Here is a 15937-nt window from a genome sequence, read left to right as displayed (position 1 = left end):
GCATCCTAAAAATAAAAAATGGAGGAATGCACCAAAAAAGCTGATTTCGTAAACAATTAGGTCTGATTTGGATGTAATGGCCCACAAATTCAAGCTGACATTCTGCACTGTGAGCTCATGTTCATTATTCCCTGCCTAATATACTGTGACAGCTAAAATAGAATGTTATCAGGGTCCAAACAGGCTCCTACTTCAACTAAGTTTTCTTTACAATAAACACAATTTTCAGCATCTCATCATTTATATGTGTCTCATAACATATTATAGTAAGCCAAAACTGGTATTAGTGTTCGCAAATCATCAGACACAAAGGGGCTATTCCCAATCAAATCGAATTCCATTGTTTGCACAGTTTATTTTTCTGTAAGTAATTCGGTCAGCGAAGCTTAGCAACAGCGTCATCGCTCCAGTGCCATCTGTATATCAAATCAGGGCGCATTAAATGTGAAACGGTTGAATATTTTGCCACTGTCAAAGCGATATTTTATGGTCGGAAATCTCACACGATTTTTAAGTCACAGTTCTGACTCTCGGCCTGGATTGATCTCACATACAGAATATTATTTTTTGTTTTCTGGTCAGAAATGATCCTTTACTTGTTCGATGTGTGACGTACGAAACGGTGCGTTTGCTGTCAAAGTGTAACTAAGCAACCATTTTAAGCTGACCAGGGTTCAGCGGAGGACTTTGTTTTTGTGAAATATCAACGAAGCGAGGGCACCGCCTCAAGAATCGCCGCCTTCCTCAGAGGTTCGGTGCTGATTTATTTCCCAGCTGGTTTCAAACATGCAACCTTCCTCTGACCTTAAAGCACCTGCTGCTTCCACACGCTGCGACCCACTAATGGTGCGCACGCTGAGCGCATCGCTCTGCTTCTGTGTGGAATTTCCACACTTCAGAAGAGTGTTCATACCTTCCAGTGCACCACATCAGTTTCCAACAAGCCAGACCCCCACCCCTCCACCCCCCAGCTGTGCCTCATGGGACTGAAGCTGGGTTTAGTTATTGCGTTACTGTGTTTGTGTATGAGAGACACGACACAAGCTTGTGGTTGACCTTGGAGCAGGAATGAAGCCATGCCACGCTGCGCACTAACACACACTGTCAGCCCGTGAGGCCATCTGTCACTCACGCTGTTCTGTTGTTTTGGTTAGAAGCCATCAAATTACCACTAACCAGTTCAGTGAGTGGATAAAAAATGTGCTAAAATGGCTTTCTATCACCTTGAGGAATTGAAAGGACAGGTTCATATTTTCACAGCCTTGTAAATATATTAAAACCTTGTTGGCGATCAAACCTCTGAGAGCTCTTCTCCCCTTTGATAAATGTGCTGCATTAGACAAATCTCTTTTTTCATCAAATTGCTAAATAGGAAATACGTGATTATCAGGGGGGACAACCTGCAGATGAGCTCTCAATCAACTCAAACTCAACTCAAACCCTGAAACTGCACAGTGTAATTTAAAGTTTTCTTTCATTACCAGAGGCCATCAAATATGGCCATCAGGTATTGCGAAGGCTTTCCGTCCATCTGTGTTCATCGTAAGTCCAGTCCCATTACTGCCAAAGTCTTCAAGTTCACGGGGAATATTCTTGGGACACTGAACCTGGACAAGTTCAAAGATGGCTAACCTTGACCTATTTGGGGCAGGGTGACAGCCAATCAGAGTAGAGCAGCACCATGACATCACTGGCTGATCTCTCGAATGCTCCAAAACCACTTCGTTTATGGATAAATATAACACATTTCTCATACATTATGTAAAAGCTACTGACAAACACATTTAAAGCTGAAAACGCTGTTTTTCTAACCTGATAACACCTCTGGGGTGATTTACAAGACATCTCACGGATGTCAATGTGCACGTTAACTTCTGATAACTCAAAGCTAATGTCAAAAGCTTGTGTATGCGCACACACATGCCCTCCTGCAGAGGCACTTAAAATGTAAAAAAAAAAAATTATGATTAATTGAGCTTATTCGGCAACATCAATATCAACATACAGAGGTGAATGTATCAATGATACACAGATAACACAATAAAGCATAAACACTTATTTCCATTGTGGTCCTTCTAAAATTATCACATGACAAAATACAGGAGCATGTACAAATTGGAAATAAGACAATAGGGTCTGAATAATGAATGTAAATAATAAAAGGTATAACTAATGTTTATATATATATACAGTGGTCCCTCGCTATAACGCGGTTCACCTTTCATGGCCTCGCAGTTTTGCGGATTTTTTTTTGTGCAATTTTGCATGCTTTTTTTTAACAGCGCATTGTGTTCTATGTCCTTAGCAGGCGGACCAGTCGCGGCACCGGTCAGCATCACCACGATTGCTCTCACTGCCTCTGATGCGCTTACTGAGTCTGCGGGCTCGGTAAAAGCAGCAGCGGGCCACTCACACCGCCCTCCTGTCTGCTGTGCGGAGCTGTGCCAAATCTGGCAACAGGTCAGGCTCAGTAAACTGCTGGCCATCATGGACAATGTTGAGCACCCTCTGCACAGCGCCATCATCAGGCAGAGGAGCTCATACAGCGGCAGACTGCTGTCCCAGTCCTGCCACACGGACAGATTCAGGAAGTCTTTTCAGGCCAGTCTGATCAGGCCATCAGACTGTTCAACTCTTCCCATCTCAGTAAGAAATAATCCTGTGACACATCTGTTTGACCTTTTATTGCTTTCTTTTGCACTACCAACACTGTTTACACTGCTTACTTCTTTGCACAACCTACACTGTTCACATTGTGTACTGTTTACATCTGTGCTACCTCCTCACTACTGCACTACTACATTTACTCCTCCGTCATATTCTCTGAGACTGGATGCTGTACTTGCACACAAATTTTATTTTTATTTTTTAGTTAGTAGCTTTTATTGATTAGTCCATTTTTCTTTTATTTACTTAACCCTATTTTGTGTGTCTGGTGCAATGTGTGTGTCTTGTCTAATGTGTAAGCTGCTGGATGCCTTGAATTTCCCTCTGGGATCAATAAAGTATCTATCTATCTATCTCTATCTAGGTCCAGAGACTACGCTCGCTGTTTTGAAGCGGATGTTGACTGCAGCCGCAGAGCTCCATGGCCACCAAGAGAGGACTCGGATTCTTTGCAGGTCCCACATCCATACCTCCGGAATTTGAGAAAAGTGTATAAAGTGTGTAGTGAGGGGTTTTACAGCCTTAAAACATATATAATTATTGCAAAAATTATTTCCCTTATCGCGGATTATTTTTAGAACGTAACTCCCACGATAAACAAGGGACCACTGTGTGTGTGTGTGTGTGTGTGTGTATATATATATATATATATATATATATATATATATATATATATATATATAGTGGTTTAATTGGTTTCAGTGCATACATACAGTTTGCACTGAAACCAATTAAACAACTGAAAAATATAAAAAAGACAACGCTCCTACGGCCGAGGGTATTTTAGCATTGTGTTATATTTTTATGATTACATACAACTAGTTCAGTGATATGGCAAAAAAATGCGATCACAGTAGGTTTTTTTTTATACCGATCGATATTTCTCACAATATGTAATTTACTAATGCTGCCAAAAGTATCCTGGTAAAGACTGAAACCTGAATGAGCTCAAAGGTTCATTAGTTAAACTTTTTGTTTTTAATTGTATTTTATTTTGAAAAATACTTTGTAAGTGAAGTTAGAAATTGCTAAACAAACATATTATTATTATTATGATGATAGCAATGCATATTGAGGGCTTTTTTCGTAAAAGGTACATACAGGAGGTATACAGGTGCTGGTCATATAATTAGAATATCAAGAAAAATTTGATTTGTTTCAGTAATTCCTTTCAAAAAGTTAAGCTTGTATAATGTATACATTCAGTCCACACAGACTGATACATTTCAAGTGTTTATTTTAATTTTGATGATTATAAGAGATAACTAATGAAAACCCCAAATTCAGTATCTCAAAAAATTTGAATACTGTGAAAAGGTTCAATATTGAAGACACCTGGCGGCACACTCTAATCAGCTAATTAACTCAAAACACCTGCAAAGGCCTTTAACTGGTCTTTCAGTCTAGTTCTGTAGGCTACACAATCATGGGGAAGACTGCTGACTTGACGTCTTGCCTGGGCTAAAGACAAAAAGGACTGGACTGCTGCTGCATGGTCCAAAGTTATGTTCTCTGATGCAAGTAAATTTTGCATTTCCTTTGGAAATCAAGGTCCCAGAGTCTGGAGGAAGAGAGCAGAGGCACAGAATCCACGTTGCTTGAGGTCCAGTGTAAAGTTTCCACAGTCAGTGATGGGTTGGGGCCATGTCATCTGCTGGTGTTGGTCCAATGTGTTTTCTGAGGTCCAAGGTCAATGCAGCCGTCTACCAGGAAGTTGTAGAGCACTTCATACTTCCTGCTGATGACCAACTTTATGAAGATGCAGATTTCATTTTCCAACAGGATTTGGCACCTGCACACAGTGCCAAAGCTACCAGGACCTGGTTTAAGGACCATGGTATCCCTGTTCTTAATTGGCCAGCAAACTCGCCTGACCTTAACCCCATAGAAGATGTGACACGCCAGACCCAACAATGCAGAAGAGCTGAAGGCCACTATCAGAGCAACCTGGGCTCTCATACCACCTGAGCAGTGCCACAGACTGATCGACTCCATGCCACGCCGCATTGTTGCAGTAATTCAGGCAAAAACTATGTATTGAGTGCTGTACATGCTCATACTTTTCATGTTCATACTTTTCAGTTGGCCAACATTTCTAAAAATCTGTTTTTTGTATTAGTCTTAAGTAATATTCTAATTTTCTGAGATATTGAATTAGTTGTCAGTTATAATAATCAAAATTAAAAGAAATAAACACTTGAAATATATCAGTCTGTGTGTAATGAATGAATATAATATACAAGTTTCACTTTTTGAATGGAATTACTAAAATAAATCAACTTTTTCATGATATTCGAATTATATGACCAGCACCTGTATATGCCCTTGTTCAAAGTTCCAGTAAAAATCCCAGTGAGGTGCACATCACATATGAATCTGATTTCATGCAATGTCATGCAATGACATTGACGACTAGACATTTCATGCAATGTCTAGACAGTCAAATGTCGCAGACATCCTTTTTTCATTGGTAGTTTGATATGTGGTTCAAATCGCATTTTTGCATCTGTTTTTATCTGAATGTTCAGATCAGATTCTGACTGTTTTTTTACATCTGTGACTTTTCATACCACATACGTAATATTCCCCCTGTGCACTTACACACTGAGATCTGTGACAACTCTCTTTCTGTCAACCAGCTGCTCACAGAGTGACAGAAGAGGGGGTCTTGCAGGTGCACATGCACCAACACGCACACACAAAAGCTCAAACTAACCATGGACCATAAAATCTCCTCCAAAAAAGAATGCTCAGATGATGCCTCATGCTGGAAACACTGCACATCAAACACACATGTTTTTCAGCGGCAGGAACTGGGAGACTAGTCAGGATTGAGGGAAGGATGAATGCAGCAATGTACAAATCCTGGATGAAAACCTGCTCCAGAGCGCTCTTGACCTCAGACTGGGGTGAGGGTTCATCTTTTAGCAGGACAACAACCTTAAGCATATAGGCAAGATATCAAAGAGTGACTTCAGGACAACTCTGTGAATGTCCTTCAGTGGCCCAGCCAGAGCCCAGACCTGAAGCTGATTGAACATCTCTGAAGAGATCTGAAAATTGTTGTGCACCGACAATCCCCATCCAACCTCATCGACCTTGAGAGGTGCTGCAAAGAGAAATGGACAAAACTGCCCAAAGATAGGTGCACCAAGCTTGTGGCATGCTTTCCAAGAAGACTTGAGGCTGTAATTGCTGCCAAAGGTGCATCAACAAAGTATTGAGCATCAGGTGTGAATATTTATGTGATATGAGGTCTTAGTTTTTTTTATTTTTACAAATTTGCAATATATATATATATATATATATATATATATAAACAACCTTTTTTCATGTTGTCATTATGAGGTGTTGTGAGGAGAATTTTGACAGGAAAAAATTAATTTACTTTACTTTAAATTAATTTACTTTACATTTTGGAATAAGGCTATAACATAACAAATGTGAAGCGCTGTGAATAATTTTGGGATGCACTGAATATAATGTGGACAGTCAATCAGTGCCAGCCTATCATGGTTGCCTTTTCTGAATTTTATCATCCTGAATTAGTAACAGTGTAACTATATCCCTCAGTTAGATAAGCATTTTTCTTTCTTTTTTCTTTTTTGTGTCAACGGCTTCCTCAGTTTGAGTTAATGATGTAAGTTCACTTTCATGGTCACTTTTCTTGCTCCTCACTGGGTCAGCTCTCTTCCTCTCGCTTTCTTTTCCCCCAGCTTTTTTCTACCATTTTCTTCAAGAGCTCAAATACCATTCTGCAATAAACAGTTGTGGATTTTATGTGCAAGCTCATAGCTGCAGACATTGTTTTCATGTTTATTTCTCCTCTTAGTTCTATCTACGTATATCAGGTACAAATGTGTAAAGTATATCCTCGTGATTGAGGTAAATTTTGTCATGATATGTTACCATCGTGTTTTGTCGGCAAGCCCTACTTACACCACATATTGCTGGTGATTAAATTTCTATCAGGACTAGTGACTGTGCACTACGTTCACCATAAACAACTGAACACAGCTACAGGCTGCAGTATTTTCTAAGTTCAACATGCACTGATGTAAATTGGTATATATGGGGGAGCAACACAGAGCAGAACGTATTTCTTGAGACTTTGCTGTACCACTAACTTGCCACCAATTACAAAGTAGGGTGTTATAGTTATTTTTAGCAACTCTGCCAGTGATGTATGCTCCTGTAATTGTCTCAGTCTATATGTAACCATGTTTTTATGTAGGTTAGCAAAATAAATTAAGAACACCAAATCTGGTTTTGACCAACTCTGCCAAGTACGAGGTCTGTGAGAAAAGAAACAGACCTTTTAATTTTTTTCAAAAACTATATGGATTTGAATCACGTGCGATTACATCAGACAAGCTTGAACCCTCGTGCGCATGCGTGAGTTTTTTCACGCCTGTCGGTTGCGTCATTCGCCTGTGGGCAGGCTTTGAGTGAGCACTGGTCCACCCCTCCTGTCGGAATTCCTTTGTCTGACTACTTGCTGAGAGACTGGCGCTTTGCTTTATCAAAATTTTTTCAGAAACTGTGAGGCAGATCCGAGTGGACACCATTTGAGAAATTCAGACGGTTTTCAGTGAAAATTTTAAGGGCTGATGAGATATTATGGAGTGTTACTGTCGTTTTAAGGACTGCCCACGGAGCCGGACGGCGCGCTGTGCCCCGAGCCGCTGTCGTCAGCCTGTTTCGAGCTGAAAACTTCAAATTTAAGCCTCTGTTGACCCAGGACGTCGTGAGAGAACAGAGAAGTTTCAGAAGAGGTCGGGATCAGCAGTTTATCCGGACATTCTACTGTTAAAGGAGATTTTGTAATGAAAGACGTGCGGACGGATTCGCGCGTCGAGATGCAGCCGCTCATCGCACGGCGCCACAGCAAAACACCTCCGTGTTGATAACCATTCGTAAGATTTAGGCGGCTTTCGATGGCTTTCAGTCGAGTGAGTATCCGAGAAATTGTTTAACAGCTGGGCATGTTCAAACTTGTTCTGTAAAGCTTCCAACGGAGGTGTTTTGCTGTGGCGCCGCGCCATGAACGGCTGGGTGCCGACGCGCGAATCCGTCCGCACGTCTTTCATTACAAAATCTCCTTTAACAGTGGAATGTCCGGATAAACTGCTGATCCCGACCTCTTCTGAAACTTCTCTGTTCTCTCACGATGTCCTGGGTCAACAGAGGCTTAAATTTGTAAGTTTTCAGCTCGAAACAGGCTGACGACGGCGGCTCAGGGCGCTGCGCGCCGACCGGCTCCGTGGGCAGTCCTTAAAGCGACAGTAACACTGCATAATCTCTCATCACCCCTTAAAATTTTCACCGAAAACTGTCTGAATTTCTCGAATGGTGTCCACTCGGATCTGCCTCACAGTTTCTGAAAAAAATTTTGATAAAGCAAAGCGCCAATCTCTCAGCAAGTTTTTAGACAAAGGAATTACGACGGGAAGGGTGGACCAGTGCTCACACAAAGAATGCTCACAGGCAAATGACGCAACCGACAGGTGTGAAAAAACTCATGCATGCGCACGAGGGTTCAAGCTTGTCTGATGTAATCGCATGTGATTCAAATCCATATAGTTTTTGAAAAAAATAAAAAGGTCCGTTTCTTTTCTCACAGACCTCGTACACTGGGCCCATGGATGGACACGTGTCATCTGATTTTTAGTTAGAATCGGTCAAATATCAATCTTGGGCGTTCAGGTCAAATTCAGTTCCACACTGATAAGAGGGCTGTCAATAAAGTATAGGTCCTTTTTATTTTTTTCAAAAACTATATGGATTTCATTCATATGTTTTTACGTCAGACATGCTTGAACCCTCGTGCGCATGCGTGAGTTTTTCCACGCCTGTCGGTGACGTCATTCGCCTGTGAGCACTCCTTGTGGGAGGAGTCGTCCAGCCCTTCGTCGGAAATGCTTTGTCTGGGAAGTTGCTGAGAGACTGGCGCTTTGTTTGATCAAAATTTTTTCTAAACCTGTGAGACACATCGAAGTGGACACGATTCGAAAAATTAAGCTGGTTTTCGGTGAAAATTTTAACGGCTGATGAGAGATTTTGAGGTGATACTGTCGCTTTAAGGACTTCCCATGGTGCGGGACGTCGCGCAGCGGTCCCAGGCGCCGTCGTCAGCCTGTTTCAAGCTGAAAACCTCCACATTTCATGCTCTATTGATCCAGGACGTCGTGAGAGAACAGAGAAGTTTCAGAAGAAGTCGGCTTCAGCATTTTATCCGGATGTTCCACTGTTAAAGGAGATTTTTTTTTAAGGCTTGTGAGGCGTCAACAGTACCTCGGAGAGAGAAAAAGAAGCAGAATCAGTCAGCTGGAAAACTGCACTGAAGGTATGAGTTCACCAGCAATAAATCGACATGTTACCAGAAAGATTACTAAGCTGATCGGCAGTCGCTGCCCTAAGCTTCACTAGCAGACCCAGAATTTAGATGAAGTGAGGCCGAGACCTGTTCCATTGCTAATAAAATGAATTGAAAGGATAGGAGGCATAGTACCTTGCTATGCCAGTATGCTAGCCATACGAGAGGGAGAATAGATCCATGTTAAGTCTGGACTCTCTACAGAATGTGACTGTTTCATCTCAGCAGGGAGCTCACTCCACAAAAACATTACTATAAGACAGTCCTTCTCAAATAGTGGTGTGCGCTCCCCTGGGGGGGGGGGGGGGGGGGTGCGCATGTGACGTGTGACTGCGGGGAACATGCTTTTTTCACCCCATACTAGAAAAAAAGTGTATTTGCACATCCACTGCAGTAGATGGCAGTGGCGCTCTCATTGTCAGAGTATGCGCAGGGAGAATAAGCAAAGTGCACATCTCGGGCTATGCGGTGTATTATGGGCAGTGATGCCGGTAACGCGTAACGCGTTACTCTAATCTAACTACTTTTTTTAGTAATGAGTAATCTAATGCGTTAATCTTTCCGAATCAGTAATCAGATTAAAGTTACTTCTCCAAGTCACTGTGCGTTACTATTATTTTTGCATTGTGGGTCGATAGCAGCATTAAACTTGGTCCGTGGGCAGGGGTTCGTGGTTCGACTGCACTGCCGACTTTAATCGGGCTGTGAGCTTTTCAGCTGCGGTTTTTTGCAGCAACTACGACTCCTCACCTCTTAAAGCACGGTGACAACAGCACACCTGCACTGAGCTTTACAAAGGCATCTTTATGCTTTTCTATTCCTTTATTTAGAATTCTGAGCTGAGCTGCTCCATATCTGCTCGTTAAAAACAGCTGATCCTCCGTGACGCGTCAACAACTAACACTATTTTCCACTCAAATGCACCTAAACTCTCTTTCTGAGGACCACATGATGTGAAAAAGCAATAAAACTTTCTTACCTGTAAATCTGGTCATGTTTTCTGCATAAATAAATGTTATCCACTCTTTGTGCTCAAACGCCAAAGCAGGGGCGAATCCAGATGGAATGGGGGCGTGGGGCAAGGATGTGCCCCCCACAACTCCCCCCAGATTAAAGGTCCAGTTTTGAAGCCTTTTTTTTACTACGACTACTGATACTACTTATACTAATAATAATTTCGACAAAATGTTTAGAGAGAATTTAAATGTTAGAAAAATGTTAGAAAGAATTTAATAGTTACATTTATAAAAAATGTAGGTTAGAAATTGCAAGTTTTACTGTCACAGAGCTGTCAACAGTTAAACGTGAGGTCAAGAAATAGGTCTTTTACTTTTTATAAAACAAGTACTTATTTTCATTGAAGTCAAGAAAAGGACTATAAAGTGAGTTTTGGCAAAACAAGTATCATTGTCATGTTGAGGTGGCAGAGGGTTGTTGTCGACAGCTGGGGAAAGTAACTAAAAAAGTAACTAGTAATCTAACTTAGTTACTTTTACAATTGAGTAATCAGTAAAGTAACTAAGTTACTTTTTCAACGAGTAATCAGTAACTGGATTACTTTTTCAAAGTAACTGTGGCAACACTGATTATGGGTACGCTAAATTTTCAGCTACCAATCCACATTCAAAGACGGTGGAAAGCAGCAAGGAGTCCTATGAGTTGGACCATTTCAACCGCTGGAAATTTGACAATTTAAAGCATTTTTGTAAGCTCCGTGGATTGCCTGTTACAACCAGGATTGCGTACGGCAGTAGAGAGAAACGAAAAAGAAGAGTTGGCTGCACCAACTAGCACCTTACCAGAGGAGCTGAGCAGCAGTAGACATGGTCTTGGTCACGTTACAGACTAAAAAAAACAATGTTAATAATGTTATTCTTTGTTGTAAGTTGATCTAAAGTTCTTTCTTTTTTGTTTTCTTTAATGTTAATAAGGATACAATGTTATGCAGAGGTGTACTTATAACAATTTTATGGACAAATGATCAGAGGGTGGGGGGGGGGGGGACTTTGGATAGCTAAGTCCAAATGGATAGTGCAGGTGAGCTGGGAACGTCTGGAGGAGCCCACTGTCTGACAGGTCTTCAACTCACACCACCGACGGAGCTCCTCTGGCATCCCTGTGGAGGTTGGGGCATTGAACCAGAGTGGGCAATGTTCAAAGCTTCCACTACTGAAGCTGCAGTGGAGGGCTGTGGCCTGAAGGTCTTAGATGCCTCAAGAGGCAGCAACCCTCGAACACCATGGTGGACACCAGTGGTCAGGGAAGCTATCCAACTGAAGGAGTCCTTCTGGAATAGGTTATCTTGGAGGACTCCGGAGACAGATGGAAGGTACCGACAGGCCCAACAGGTGGCAGCTTCTGCTGAGAGAGGCAAAACAGCGGGTGTGGGAGGAGTTTGGAGTAACCATGGAGAAGGACTTTTGGTAAGCACCAAGGTGCTTCTGGCAGACAGCGAGGCACCTCAGGAGAAGAAAAGGGGGAACCATCCAAGCTGTCTACAGTAAGGATGGGATTATGTTGACCTCAAATGAGGACGTAATCAGGCACTGGAAGGAACACTTTGAGGAACTCCTGCATCAGACTGTAGTACAGGCAGAGCTGGAAGCTGATAAGGGATCATCATCAATTTCCCTGGTGGAGGTCACTGAGGTAGTCAAACAACTCGCAGTGGCAATGGCCCGAGGGTTGATGAGAACTGTCCAGAAATGCTGAAGGCTCAGGGTGTGAAGGGACCGTCTTGGATGAGACGTCTCTTCAACATTGCGTTGAGGTCTGAGACATTGCCTAATGAGTGGTAAACTGGGATGGTGGCCCCCATATTTTAAAAAAGGGAGCAAAGAGTGTGTGTCAACTGCAGGGACATCACACTCGAACAGTTGAACCTCGGATTGAAGAGAAACAATGGGGGTTCCGTCGTGGCCGTGGAACATCTGACCAGCTCTTCCCTTTCACAAGGATCCTGGAGGGGGCCTGAGACTATGTCTATCTAGTCTACATGTGTTTTGTGGAGTGGACTTGGAGAAGGCATATAATCGGGTACCCTGGGAGATACTGTGGACATCCTGTGCGGAGTGAGGGGGGTGTGTGTGGAGTGAGGGGGGTCTCGGCAGTAAATCGGGCTCGTTTCCGATGGTGGTTGGCCTTCACCAGGGCTGTGCCTTGTCACCAAACCTGTTTGTGATATCCATAGACAGGATATTGAGGCGTATTTGGGGAGAGGAGGGTTTTCAGTTTGTTGGGCTGAGGGCCTCGTCACTGCTTTTGGCAGATGATGTGGACCTGTTGGCTTCATCGGGGTGAATGTGAGGCATTATTTGTAAAGAGCTTTGAGCGCCTGATGCACATGGAAAAGCGCTCTATAAATGCAGTCCATTTGCCATTTACAAGCAGCCGAAATGGGTTTCCTCAGGAAGGTAGCTAGTGTCTCCCTTAGAGATAGGGTAAGAATCTCGGTCATCCGTGAGGAGCTCGGAGTAATGTTATTAAAAATTACATTATTATTATTATGTACCAGTCAGTATGTCTACAGAGAAATACGTTTTAAAATGTGTTTTGAAAATCCAGTTTGTAACTTGATAATTGATTGATTTAATGAAAGAATTTTTTTAAATGCTTGGACATGTCAAATTGTTTTTTGTTTTTGGTACAGGCATGTAAGAGGCAAATAAAGAAAAATGCTTAAAATGGCCGGGGGTCAAGAGGGCCCTGGTCAGGAGTGGGGGGGGGGGGGGGGTCTAGTTAATTTGCAAAATATCTGACTCATAATAAAATTTGACTGAAACAAATAAACTCTAACCAGATGGTTGCCTTGTTGTACATGATATAAAATGCATGTACTCATGCACAGAACTCCATGCTAAAGTTTTGAAAATATATGAACAAATATGAACATTGGACTCAGTTCCATGAAAATATTTTTCACACAATTTAACCTATTTTCAAATATTCAAGATTTTCAGTAGTTGCACTCTGCAAGTTATGGCACTTGTATGGTATGATCGATATCATCCCAGGTTAATTTTTTATTTGCCTTTGCTTTCTGTGCTTTTTTTTTTGTGCACTGATTTAACATGAGCCTCTCTTGCTCTCTTAGCTGTGGTTGCTGCAGCCTCCATGCGTTTCCTTTTAGCTGCCTGCACCTGGGTGAAGTGTGTCACCTCCTGTCTGTCTATACATCCTATGTAAATCCGAGCCATCATTTTTATTGATTGACTGATATTTAGTAAGTTCAATGTAACCATATGACATAATTGTAAATACATTAAAAATACATAGATGACAAGAAAATGAAAACATTTACACTCAACAAAAATATAAATGCAACACTTTTGGTTTTGCTCCCATTTTGTATGAGATGAACTCAAAGACCTAAAACTTTCTCCACATACACAATATCACCATTTCCCTCAAATATTGTTCACAAACCAGTCTAAATCTGTGATAGTGAGCACTTCTCCTTTGCTGAGATAATCCATCCCACCTCACAGGTGTGCCATACCAAGATGCTGATTAGACACCATGATTAGTGCACAGGTGTGCCTTAGACTGCCCACAATAAAAGGCCACTCTGAAAGGTGCAGTTTTATCACACAGCACAATGCCACAGATGTTGCAAGATTTGAGGGAGCGTGCAATTGGCATGCTGACAGCAGGAATGTCAACCAGAGCTGTTGCTCGTGTATTGAATGTTCATGTCTCTACCATAAGCCATCTCCAAAAGCGTTTCAGAGAATTTGGCAGTACATCCAACCAGCCTCACAACCGCAGACCACGTGTAACCACACCAGCCCAGGACCTCCACATCCAGCATGTTCACCTCCAAGATCGTCTGAGACCAGCCACTCGGACAGCTGCTGAAACAATCGGTTTGCATAACCAAAGAATTTCTGCACAAACTGTCAGAAACTGTCTCAGAGAAGCTCATCTGCATGCTCGTCGTCCTCATCGGGGTCTCGACCTGACTCCAGTTCATCGTCGTAGCCGACTTGAGTGGGCAAATGCTCACATTCGCTGGCGTTTGGCACGTTGGAGAGGTGTTCTCTTCACAGATGATGCGAAGGAGATGTGTTGCACTGCATGAGGCAAATGGTGGTCACACCAGATACTGACTGGTATCCCCCCCCCAAATAAAACAAAACTGCACCTTTCAGAGTGGCCTTTTATTGTGGGCAGTCTAAGGCACACCTGTGCACTAATCATGGTGTCTAATCAGCATCTTGATATGGCACACCTGTGAGGTGGGATGGATTATCTCAGCAAAGGAGAAGTGCTCACTATCACAGATTTAGACTGGTTTGTGAACAATATTTGAGGGAAATGGTGATATTGTGTATGTGGAAAAAGTTTTAGATCTTTGAGTTCATCTCATACAAAATGGGAGCAAAACCAAAAGTGTTGCGTTTATATTTTTGTTGAGTGTATTTCCATTGTGGGCCATTTAAACATCAAAAGACAAAATTTAAGTAAGAGCAAAAATAATACTAAACTTTCGAATGAAAGTGTTGGATGGAATGTTGCATGACGCTGTTTTGCAGACATACCCAAGAATATCATCATTTGCACACAGTCTAAACTGATAAAACTAAAGACTTCGTTATCTCTGTCTGGGATGATACTAGGGATGGGTATTGATAAGATTTTATCGATATCGATGCCATTATCGATTCTGCTTATCGATCCGATTCCTTATCGATTCCCTTATCGATACCTCGTGAATTTTGTACTAAAAGTAGGCTTTACAGGTTTTCTATGTATTTCATTGAGTCTTAAAGTAAATAAATATGAAATTAGTCACTGTATCCTTGATCTCTGGACGTAAATAAAAATAAACAAAACGGTGTTTCTCTTTGAAGTTATTAATTCAGACTGGATTCTATCGTTCTATCTTGACTTGTCAGAGAGCCGCGCAACGTTTGGAGCTGTGTGAACAGAACGGAGGACGATTCTCGTTTCTTTCTCGCAACGAGACAGGAGTCCCAGTTAGTAACTTTAATCCGCACAAAAGTGAATCACAACTCATATTCAGGGATGAAAGTGGCGAAAAACAAAAAAAGCTGAAACCCAAAATTACCCCCCAACACCACCTGCACGAAAATGTTTCAATTCTAGAAGCTCTGAAATGCAATCTGGGACTATTCCAGACAATAAACTGGAGTGTCCATTTAGGTGAGAAAAAAAAATACAACTTTCCTTATTCAAATTCATTCCAGTAGTATTCTGCTCTTACTAGGATGCAGCAATTTTCTATCTTGGCAGATAGTTCTGGAGGAAATCACTGAAGAAATTAACAAACTGAAAATATGGTTTGACCGAAACAAACTGTCATTAAACTTAAATAAGACAGGGATGAAATGGAGGTGTGAGAGTCACTAGGTGTTCACAGGAAACACTTATTTATTTCTGTATGTATTTATTTATGTTCATTGTTAGTTGCTATTATATATTTTCTGTTGTGTTTCTATTCAGGTTCTTTTTGTCTCTTTCTCTAAAATTGTATATAATAATCATTAGATTATTAATATATAAGCAAAAATAAATTTAAGGAATATTACAATTTGAAAACAAATGCACCCGAACGTGATGACGGCTGCAATTGCTAAATGCTAACTTTTAACATTGAAAATGCCATAGACATGCTAACGCGTTAGCATCGCTCCTGTTTTTAAGTTATAAAATACATCTATCAACTGTTTCAGAAGACCATAACAGGTCAGTTTAACATAGAAAATGTAAATAATACTCACAGACGTATGCTCTTTAGGGTTTTAGTGGGGGAAAATTAAGCGAAAGAAAGAAATAAACGAAGCAATCGATCGAAGCATTGCTACAATCTGCGAACCACTGCTTCGATTGGTTCAAGGTTCAAAGCAAATCCGCGCTGCAGAAAAGTTGATT

At 41.6% G+C, this 15937-nt stretch overlaps 1 long non-coding RNA gene across 1 annotated transcript; it reads right to left on the bottom strand.

Moving 5' to 3' along the window:
- Positions 1-2758: 2758 nt before the first annotated feature.
- LOC117513779 lies at positions 2759-11019 on the bottom strand. The gene is made up of 3 exons (XR_004561714.1): positions 10881-11019; positions 8043-8047; positions 2759-2770 (listed from the first exon to the last, which is right to left on the bottom strand). It is a non-coding gene; the product is annotated as an uncharacterized LOC117513779 (long non-coding RNA).
- Between the last annotated feature and the right edge of the window lie 4918 nt (positions 11020-15937).

The sequence above is a fragment of the Thalassophryne amazonica genome, chromosome 7 (genome assembly GCF_902500255.1).
Source record: "Thalassophryne amazonica chromosome 7, fThaAma1.1, whole genome shotgun sequence".
NCBI classification, from domain to species: domain Eukaryota; kingdom Metazoa; phylum Chordata; class Actinopteri; order Batrachoidiformes; family Batrachoididae; genus Thalassophryne; species Thalassophryne amazonica.
The sequence above is the reverse complement of the archived record's forward strand: the minus strand, read 5'-3'. Positions and strand labels throughout refer to the sequence as shown.